Here is a 12,052-nt window from a genome sequence, read left to right as displayed (position 1 = left end):
AAATGGAGGTCCATATTGCTGACATTTTCGAACAGAGGTTCATAGCTGAGATTTTTGAATGGGGTTCATATTGCTGACATTTTCAAATAGAGGTTCATAGCTGAGATTTTCAAATGGGGTTCATATTGCTGACATTTTCGAACAGAGGTTCATAGCTGAGATTTTCAAATGGAGGTCCATATTGCTGACATTTTCGAACAGAGGTTCATAGCTGAGATTTTCAAATGGAGGTCCATATTGCTGACATTTTCAAATAGAGGTTCATAGCTGAGATTTTTGAATGGGGTTCATATTGCTGACATTTTCAAATAGAGGTTCATAGCTGAGATTTTCAAATGGGGTTCATATTGCTGACATTTTCAAATAGAGGTTCATAGCTGAGATTTTCAAATGGGGTTCATATTGCTGACATTTTCGAACAAAGCTGCATAGCTGAGATTTTCAAATGGAGGTCCATATTGCTGACATTTTCGAACAAAGCTGCATAGCTGAGATTTTCAAATGGGGTTCATATTGCTGACATTTTCAAACAGAGGTTCATAGCTGAGATTTTCAAATGGGGTTCATATTGCTGACATTTTCAAATAGAGGTTCATAGCTGAGATTTTCAAATGGGGTTCATATTGCTGACATTTTCGAACAAAGCTGCATAGCTGAGATTTTCAAATGGAGGTCCATATTGCTGACATTTTCAAACAGAGGTTCATAGCTGAGATTTTTGAATGGGGTTCATATTGCTGACATTTTCGAACAGAGCTGCATAGCTGAGATTTTCAAATGGAGGTCCATATTGCTGACATTTTAAAATAGAGGTTCATAGCTGAGATTTTCAAATGGGGTTCATATTGCTGACATTTTCGAACAGAGGTTCATAGCTGAGATTTTCAAATGGGGTTCATATTGCTGACATTTTCGAACAAAGCTGCATAGCTGAGATTTTCAAATGGAGGTCCATATTGCTGACATTTTCGAACAGAGGTTCATAGCTGAGATTTTCAAATGGGGTTCATATTGCTGACATTTTCGAACAGAGCTGCATAGCTGAGATTTTCAAATGGAGGTCCATATTGCTGACATTTTCGAACAGAGGTTCATAGCTGAGATTTTTGAATGGGGTTCATATTGCTGACATTTTCAAATAGAGGTTCATAGCTGAGATTTTCAAATGGGGTTCATATTGCTGACATTTTCGAACAGAGGTTCATAGCTGAGATTTTCAAATGGAGGTCCATATTGCTGACATTTTCGAACAAAGGTTCATAGCTGAGATTTTTGAATGGGGTTCATATTGCTGACATTTTCGAACAGAGCTGCATAGCTGAGATTTTCAAATGGAGGTCCATATTGCTGACATTTTCGAACAGAGGTTCATAGCTGAGATTTTTGAATGGGGTTCATATTGCTGACATTTTCGAACAGAGCTGCATAGCTGAGATTTTCAAATGGAGGTCCATATTGCTGACATTTTCGAACAGAGGTTCATAGCTGAGATTTTTGAATGGGGTTCATATTGCTGACATTTTCAAATAGAGGTTAATGGCTGAGATTTTAAAATGGGGTTCATATTGCTGACATTTTCAAATAGAGGTTCATAGCTGAGATTTTCAAATGGGGTTCATATTGCTGACATTTTCGAACAGAGGTTCATAGCTGAGATTTTCAAATGGAGGTCCATATTGCTGACATTTTCGAACAAAGGTTCATAGCTGAGATTTTTGAATGGGGTTCATATTGCTGACATTTTCGAACAGAGCTGCATAGCTGAGATTTTCAAATGGAGGTCCATATTGCTGACATTTTCGAACAGAGGTTCATAGCTGAGATTTTTGAATGGGGTTCATATTGCTGACATTTTCAAATAGAGGTTAATGGCTGAGATTTTAAAATGGGGTTCATATTGCTGACATTTTCGAACAGAGGTTCATAGCTGAGATTTTCAAATGGGGTTCATATTGCTGACATTTTCGAACAGAGCTGCATAGCTGAGATTTTCAAATGGAGGTCCATATTGCTGACATTTTCGAACAGAGGTTCATAGCTGAGATTTTTGAATGGGGTTCATATTGCTGACATTTTCAAATAGAGGTTAATGGCTGAGATTTTAAAATGGGGTTCATATTGCTGACATTTTCAAATAGAGGTTCATAGCTGAGATTTTCAAATGGGGTTCATATTGCTGACATTTTCGAACAAAGCTGCATAGCTGAGATTTTCAAATGGAGGTCCATATTGCTGACATTTTCAAACAGAGGTTCATAGCTGAGATTTTCAAATGGGGTTCATATTGCTGACATTTTCGAACAGAGCTGCATAGCTGAGATTTTCAAATGGAGGTCCATATTGCTGACATTTTCGAACAGAGGTTCATAGCTGAGATTTTTGAATGGGGTTCATATTGCTGACATTTTCAAATAGAGGTTCATAGCTGAGATTTTCAAATGGGGTTCATATTGCTGACATTTTCGAACAAAGCTGCATAGCTGAGATTTTCAAATGGAGGTCCATATTGCTGACATTTTCAAACAGAGGTTCATAGCTGAGATTTTCAAATGGGGTTCATATTGCTGACATTTTCGAACAGAGGTTCATAGCTGAGATTTTCAAATGGGGTTCATATTGCTGACATTTTCGAACAGAGGTTCATAGCTGAGATTTTCAAATGGGGTTCATATTGCTGACATTTTCGAACAAAGCTGCATAGCTGAGATTTTCAAATGGAGGTCCATATTGCTGACATTTTCGAACAGAGGTTCATAGCTGAGATTTTTAAATGGAGGTCCATATTGCTGACATTTTCGAACAGAGGTTCATAGCTGAGATTTTTTAATGGGGTTCATATTGCTGACATTTTCGAACAGAGGTTCATAGCTGAGATTTTCAAATGGGGTTCATATTGCTGACATTTTCGAACAGAGGTTCATAGCTGAGATTTTCAAATGGGGTTCATATTGCTGACATTTTCGAACAAAGCTGCATAGCTGAGATTTTCAAATGGAGGTCCATATTGCTGACATTTTCGAACAGAGGTTCATAGCTGAGATTTTTAAATGGGGTTCATATTGCTGACATTTTCAAATAGAGGTTAATGGCTGAGATTTTAAAATGGGGTTCATATTGCTGACATTTTCAAATAGAGGTTCATAGCTGAGATTTTCAAATGGGGTTCATATTGCTGACATTTTCGAACAAAGCTGCATAGCTGAGATTTTCAAATGGAGGTCCATATTGCTGACATTTTCAAACAGAGGTTCATAGCTGAGATTTTCAAATGGGGTTCATATTGCTGACATTTTCGAACAGAGCTGCATAGCTGAGATTTTCAAATGGAGGTCCATATTGCTGACATTTTCGAACAGAGGTTCATAGCTGAGATTTTTGAATGGGGTTCATATTGCTGACATTTTCAAATAGAGGTTCATAGCTGAGATTTTCAAATGGGGTTCATATTGCTGACATTTTCGAACAGAGCTGCATAGCTGAGATTTTCAAATGGAGGTCCATATTGCTGACATTTTCGAACAGAGGTTCATAGCTGAGATTTTTTAATGGGGTTCATATTGCTGACATTTTCGAACAGAGGTTCATAGCTGAGATTTTCAAATGGGGTTCATATTGCTGACATTTTCGAACAGAGGTTCATAGCTGAGATTTTCAAATGGGGTTCATATTGCTGACATTTTCGAACAAAGCTGCATAGCTGAGATTTTCAAATGGAGGTCCATATTGCTGACATTTTCAAACAGAGGTTCATAGCTGAGATTTTCAAATGGGGTTCATATTGCTGACATTTTCAAATAGAGGTTCATAGCTGAGATTTTCAAATGGGGTTCATATTGCTGACATTTTCAAATAGAGGTTCATAGCTGAGATTTTCAAATGGAGGTCCATATTGCTGACATTTTCAAACAGAGGTTCATAGCTGAGATTTTCAAATGGGGTTCATATTGCTGACATTTTCAAATAGAGGTTCATAGCTGAGATTTTCAAATGGAGGTCCATATTGCTGACATTTTCAAACAGAGGTTCATAGCTGAGATTTTCAAATGGGGTTCATATTGCTGACATTTTCAAATAGAGGTTCATAGCTGAGATTTTCAAATGGAGGTCCATATTGCTGACATTTTCAAACAGAGGTTCATAGCTGAGATTTTCAAATGGGGTTCATATTGCTGACATTTTCAAATAGAGGTTCATAGCTGAGATTTTCAAATGGAGGTCCATATTGCTGACATTTTCAAACAGAGGTTCATAGCTGAGATTTTCAAATGGGGTTCATATTGCTGACATTTTCGAACAGAGGTTCATAGCTGAGATTTTCAAATGGAGGTCCATATTGCTGACATTTTCGAACAGAGGTTCATAGCTGAGATTTTTGAATGGGGTTCATATTGCTGACATTTTCAAATAGAGGTTCATAGCTGAGATTTTCAAATGGGGTTCATATTGCTGACATTTTCGAACAAAGCTGCATAGCTGAGATTTTCAAATGGGGTTCATATTGCTGACATTTTCGAACAAAGCTGCATAGCTGAGATTTTCAAATGGAGGTCCATATTGCTGACATTTTCAAACAGAGGTTCATAGCTGAGATTTTCAAATGGGGTTCATATTGCTGACATTTTCGAACAGAGGTTCATAGCTGAGATTTTCAAATGGGGTTCATATTGCTGACATTTTCGAACAGAGCTGCATAGCTGAGATTTTCAAATGGAGGTCCATATTGCTGACATTTTCGAACAGAGGTTCATAGCTGAGATTTTCAAATGGGGTTCATATTGCTGACATTTTCGAACAGAGCTGCATAGCTGAGATTTTCAAATGGAGGTTCATATTGCTGACATTTTCAAACAGAGGTTCATAGCTGAGATTTTTGAATGGGGTTCATATTGCTGACATTTTCAAATAGAGGTTCATAGCTGAGATTTTCAAATGGGGTTCATATTGCTGACATTTTCGAACAAAGCTGCATAGCTGAGATTTTCAAATGGGGTTCATATTGCTGATATTTTCGAACAAAGCTGCATAGCTGAGATTTTCAAATGGAGGTCCATATTGCTGACATTTTCAAACAGAGGTTCATAGCTGAGATTTTCAAATGGGGTTCATATTGCTGACATTTTCGAACAGAGCTGCATAGCTGAGATTTTCAAATGGAGGTCCATATTGCTGACATTTTCGAACAGAGGTTCATAGCTGAGATTTTTGAATGGGGTTCATATTGCTGACATTTTCAAATAGAGGTTCATAGCTGAGATTTTCAAATGGGGTTCATATTGCTGACATTTTCGAACAGAGGTTCATAGCTGAGATTTTCAAATGGAGGTCCATATTGCTGACATTTTCGAACTGAGGTTCATAGCTGAGATTTTTGAATGGGGTTCATATTGCTGACATTTTCGAACAAAGGTTCATAGCTGAGATTTTCAAATGGGGTTCATATTGCTGACATTTTCGAACAGAGGTTCATAGCTGAGATTTTCAAATGGGGTTCATATTGCTGACATTTTCGAACAAAGGTTCATAGCTGAGATTTTCAAATGGGGTTCATATTGCTGACATTTTCGAACAGAGGTTCATAGCTGAGATTTTCAAATGGGGTTCATATTGCTGACATTTTCGAACAGAGCTGCATAGCTGAGATTTTCAAATGGAGGTCCATATTGCTGACATTTTCGAACAGAGGTTCATAGCTGAGATTTTTGAATGGGGTTCATATTGCTGACATTTTCAAATAGAGGTTCATAGCTGAGATTTTCAAATGGGGTTCATATTGCTGACATTTTCAAATAGAGGTTCATAGCTGAGATTTTCAAATGGGGTTCATATTGCTGACATTTTCGAACAGAGGTTCATAGCTGAGATTTTCAAATGGGGTTCATATTGCTGACATTTTCGAACAAAGCTGCATAGCTGAGATTTTCAAATGGAGGTCCATATTGCTGACATTTTCGAACAGAGGTTCATAGCTGAGATTTTTGAATGGGGTTCATATTGCTGACATTTTCAAATAGAGGTTAATGGCTGAGATTTTCAAATGGGGTTCATATTGCTGACATTTTCAAATAGAGGTTCATAGCTGAGATTTTCAAATGGGGTTCATATTGCTGACATTTTCGAACAAAGCTGCATAGCTGAGATTTTCAAATGGAGGTCCATATTGCTGACATTTTCAAACAGAGGTTCATAGCTGAGATTTTCAAATGGGGTTCATATTGCTGACATTTTCAAACAGAGGTTCATAGCTGAGATTTTCAAATGGAGGTCCATATTGCTGACATTTTCGAACAGAGGTTCATAGCTGAGATTTTTGAATGGGGTTCATATTGCTGACATTTTCAAATAGAGGTTCATAGCTGAGATTTCCAAATGGGGTCCATATTGCTGACATTTTCGAACAGAGGTTCATAGCTGAGATTTTCAAATGGAGGTCCATATTGCTGACATTTTCGAACAAAGGTTCATAGCTGAGATTTTCAAATGGGGTTCATATTGCTGACATTTTCGAACAGAGGTTCATAGCTGAGATTTTCAAATGGGGTTCATATTGCTGACATTTTCGAACAGAGGTTCATAGCTGAGATTTTCAAATGGAGGTCCATATTGCTGACATTTTCGAACAGAGGTTCATAGCTGAGATTTTTGAATGGGGTTCATATTGCTGACATTTTCAAATAGAGGTTCATAGCTGAGATTTTCAAATGGGGTTCATATTGCTGACATTTTCAAATAGAGGTTCATAGCTGAGATTTTCAAATGGGGTTCATATTGCTGACATTTTCGAACAGAGGTTCATAGCTGAGATTTTCAAATGGGGTTCATATTGCTGACATTTTCGAACAAAGCTGCATAGCTGAGATTTTCAAATGGAGGTCCATATTGCTGACATTTTCAAACAGAGGTTCATAGCTGAGATTTTCAAATGGAGGTCCATATTGCTGACATTTTCAAACAGAGGTTCATAGCTGAGATTTTTGAATGGGGTTCATATTGCTGACATTTTCGAACAGAGGTTCATAGCTGAGATTTTCAAATGGAGGTCCATATTGCTGACATTTTCAAACAGAGGTTCATAGCTGAGATTTTTGAATGGGGTTCATATTGCTGACATTTTCAAATAGAGGTTCATAGCTGAGATTTTCAAATGGGGTTCATATTGCTGACATTTTCGAACAGAGGTTCATAGCTGAGATTTTTGAATGGGGTTCATATTGCTGACATTTTCAAATAGAGGTTCATAGCTGAGATTTTCAAATGGAGGTCCATATTGCTGACATTTTCGAACAGAGGTTCATAGCTGAGATTTTTGAATGGGGTTCATATTGCTGACATTTTCAAATAGAGGTTCATAGCTGAGATTTTCAAAGGGGTTCATATTGCTGACATTTTCAAATAGAGGTTCATAGCTGAGATTTTCAAATGGGGTTCATATTGCTGACATTTTCGAACAGAGGTTCATAGCTGAGATTTTCAAATGGGGTTCATATTGCTGACATTTTCGAACAGAGCTGCATAGCTGAGATTTTCAAATGGAGGTCCATATTGCTGACATTTTCGAACAGAGGTTCATAGCTGAGATTTTTGAATGGGGTTCATATTGCTGACATTTTCAAATAGAGGTTCATAGCTGAGATTTTCAAATGGGGTTCATATTGCTGACATTTTCGAACAGAGGTTCATAGCTGAGATTTTCAAATTGAGGTCCATATTGCTGACATTTTCGAACAAAGGTTCATAGCTGAGATTTTCAAATGGGGTTCATATTGCTGACATTTTCGAACAGAGGTTCATAGCTGAGATTTTTGAATGGGGTTCATATTGCTGACATTTTCGAACAAAGCTGCATAGCTGAGATTTTCAAATGGAGGTCCATATTGCTGACATTTTCAAACAGAGGTTCATAGCTGAGATTTTTGAATGGGGTTCATATTGCTGACATTTTCAAATAGAGGTTCATAGCTGAGATTTTCAAATGGGGTTCATATTGCTGACATTTTCGAACAGAGGTTCATAGCTGAGATTTTTGAATGGGGTTCATATTGCTGACATTTTCAAATAGAGGTTCATAGCTGAGATTTTCAAATGGAGGTCCATATTGCTGACATTTTCGAACAGAGGTTCATAGCTGAGATTTTCAAATGGGGTTCATATTGCTGACATTTTCGAACAGAGGTTCATAGCTGAGATTTTTGAATGGGGTTCATATTGCTGACAATTTCAAATAGAGGTTCATAGCTGAGATTTTCAAATGGGGTTCATATTGCTGACATTTTCAAATAGAGGTTCATAGCTGAGATTTTCAAATGGGGTTCATATTGCTGACATTTTCGAACAGAGGTTCATAGCTGAGATTTTCAAATGGGGTTCATATTGCTGACATTTTCGAACAGAGCTGCATGGCTGAGATTTTCAAATGGAGGTCCATATTGCTGACATTTTCGAACAAAGGTTCATAGCTGAGATTTTCAAATGGGGTTCATATTGCTGACATTTTCGAACAGAGGTTCATAGCTGAGATTTTTGAATGGGGTTCATATTGCTGACATTTTCAAATAGAGGTTCATAGCTGAGATTTTCAAATGGGGTTCATATTGCTGACATTTTCGAACAGAGGTTCATAGCTGAGATTTTCAAATGGAGGTCCATATTGCTGACATTTTCGAACAAAGGTTCATAGCTGAGATTTTCAAATGGGGTTCATATTGCTGACATTTTCGAACAGAGGTTCATAGCTGAGATTTTCAAATGGGGTTCATATTGCTGACATTTTCGAACAGAGCTGCATAGCTGAGATTTTCAAATGGAGGTCCATATTGCTGACATTTTCGAACAGAGGTTCATAGCTGAGATTTTTGAATGGGGTTCATATTGCTGACATTTTCAAATAGAGGTTCATAGCTGAGATTTTCAAATGGGGTTCATATTGCTGACATTTTCAAATAGAGGTTCATAGCTGAGATTTTCAAATGGGGTTCATATTGCTGACATTTTCGAACAGAGGTTCATAGCTGAGATTTTCAAATGGGGTTCATATTGCTGACATTTTCGAACAAAGCTGCATAGCTGAGATTTTCAAATGGAGGTCCATATTGCTGACATTTTCAAACAGAGGTTCATAGCTGAGATTTTTGAATGGGGTTCATATTGCTGACATTTTCAAATAGAGGTTCATAGCTGAGATTTTCAAATGGGGTTCATATTGCTGACATTTTCAAATAGAGGTTCATAGCTGAGATTTTCAAATGGGGTTCATATTGCTGACATTTTCGAACAGAGGTTCATAGCTGAGATTTTCAAATGGAGGTCCATATTGCTGACATTTTCAAACAGAGGTTCATAGCTGAGATTTTCAAATGGGGTTCATATTGCTGACATTTTCAAATAGAGGTTAATGGCTGAGATTTTCAAATGGGGTTCATATTGCTGACATTTTCGAACAGAGGTTCATAGCTGAGATTTTCAAATGGAGGTCCATATTGCTGACATTTTCGAACAGAGGTTCATAGCTGAGATTTTCAAATGGGGTTCATATTGCTGACATTTTCGAACAGAGCTGCATAGCTGAGATTTTCAAATGGAGGTCCATATTGCTGACATTTTCGAACAGAGGTTCATAGCTGAGATTTTTGAATGGGGTTCATATTGCTGACATTTTCAAATAGAGGTTCATAGCTGAGATTTTCAAATGGGGTTCATATTGCTGACATTTTCAAATAGAGGTTCATAGCTGAGATTTTCAAATGGGGTTCATATTGCTGACATTTTCGAACAGAGCTGCATAGCTGAGATTTTCAAATGGAGGTCCATATTGCTGACATTTTCAAATAGAGGTTCATAGCTGAGATTTTCAAATGGGGTTCATATTGCTGACATTTTCAAATAGAGGTTCATAGCTGAGATTTTCAAATGGGGTTCATATTGCTGACATTTTCGAACAGAGCTGCATAGCTGAGATTTTCAAATGGAGGTCCATATTGCTGACATTTTCAAACAGAGGTTCATAGCTGAGATTTTCAAATGGAGGTCCATATTGCTGACATTTTCGAACAGAGGTTCATAGCTGAGATTTTCAAATGGGGTTCATATTGCTGACATTTTCGAACAAAGCTGCATAGCTGAGATTTTCAAATGGAGGTCCATATTGCTGACATTTTCAAATAGAGGTTCATAGCTGAGATTTTCAAATGGGGTTCATATTGCTGACATTTTCGAACAGAGGTTCATAGCTGAGATTTTCAAATGGAGGTCCATATTGCTGACATTTTCAAACAGAGGTTCATAGCTGAGATTTTCAAATGGAGGTCCATATTGCTGACATTTTCAAACAGAGGTTCATAGCTGAGATTTTTGAATGGGGTTCATATTGCTGACATTTTCAAAAAGAGGTTCATAGCTGAGATTTTCAAATGGGGTTCATATTGCTGACATTTTCGAACAGAGGTTCATAGCTGAGATTTTTGAATGGGGTTCATATTGCTGACATTTTCAAATAGAGGTTCATAGCTGAGATTTTCAAATGGGGTTCATATTGCTGACATTTTCGAACAGAGGTTCATAGCTGAGATTTTTGAATGGGGTTCATATTGCTGACATTTTCAAAAAGAGGTTCATAGCTGAGATTTTCAAATGGGGTTCATATTGCTGACATTTTCGAACAGAGGTTCATAGCTGAGATTTTTGAATGGGGTTCATATTGCTGACATTTTCAAAAAGAGGTTCATAGCTGAGATTTTCAAATGGAGGTCCATATTGCTGACATTTTCGAACAGAGGTTCATAACTGAGATTTTTGAATGGGGTTCATATTGCTGACATTTTCAAATAGAGGTTCATAGCTGAGATTTTCAAATGGGGTTCATATTGCTGACATTTTCAAATAGAGGTTCATAGCTGAGATTTTCAAATGGGGTTCATATTGCTGACATTTTCGAACAGAGGTTCATAGCTGAGATTTTCAAATGGGTTCATATTGCTGACATTTTCGAACAGAGGTTCATAGCTGAGATTTTCAAATGGAGGTCAATATTGCTGACATTTTCAAACAGAGGTTCATAGCTGAGATTTTCAAATGGAGGTCCATATTGCTGACATTTTCAAACAGAGGTTCATAGCTGAGATTTTCAAATGGGGTTCATATTGCTGACATTTTCAAATAGAGGTTAATGGCTGAGATTTTCAAATGGGGTTCATATTGCTGACATTTTCGAACAGAGGTTCATAGCTGAGATTTTCAAATGGAGGTCCATATTGCTGACATTTTCGAACAGAGGTTCATAGCTGAGATTTTCAAATGGGGTTCATATTGCTGACATTTTCGAACAGAGCTGCATAGCTGAGATTTTCAAATGGAGGTCCATATTGCTGACATTTTCGAACAGAGGTTCATAGCTGAGATTTTTGAATGGGGTTCATATTGCTGACATTTTCAAATAGAGGTTCATAGCTGAGATTTTCAAATGGGGTTCATATTGCTGACATTTTCAAATAGAGGTTCATAGCTGAGATTTTCAAATGGGGTTCATATTGCTGACATTTTCGAACAGAGGTTCATAGCTGAGATTTTCAAATGGGTTCATATTGCTGACATTTTCGAACAGAGGTTCATAGCTGAGATTTTCAAATGGGGTTCATATTGCTGACATTTTCAAACAGAGGTTCATAGCTGAGATTTTCAAATGGAGGTCCATATTGCTGACATTTTCGAACAGAGGTTCATAGCTGAGATTTTCAAATGGGGTTCATATTGCTGACATTTTCGAACAAAGCTGCATAGCTGAGATTTTCAAATGGAGGTCCATATTGCTGACATTTTCAAACAGAGGTTCATAGCTGAGATTTTTGAATGGGGTTCATATTGCTGACATTTTCAAATAGAGGTTCATAGCTGAGATTTTCAAATGGGGTTCATATTGCTGACATTTTCAAATAGAGGTTCATAGCTGAGATTTTCAAATGGGGTTCATATTGCTGACATTTTCGAACAGAGGTTCATAGCTGAGATTTTCAAATGGAGGTCCATATTGCTGACATTTTCAAACAGAGGTTCATAGCTGAGA

Source organism: Euprymna scolopes, chromosome 46 (genome assembly GCF_053919585.1).
Source record: "Euprymna scolopes isolate OS-2025 chromosome 46, ASM5391958v1, whole genome shotgun sequence".
NCBI classification, from domain to species: Eukaryota; Metazoa; Mollusca; class Cephalopoda; order Sepiida; family Sepiolidae; genus Euprymna; species Euprymna scolopes.
This window is presented reverse-complemented; position numbering follows the sequence as displayed.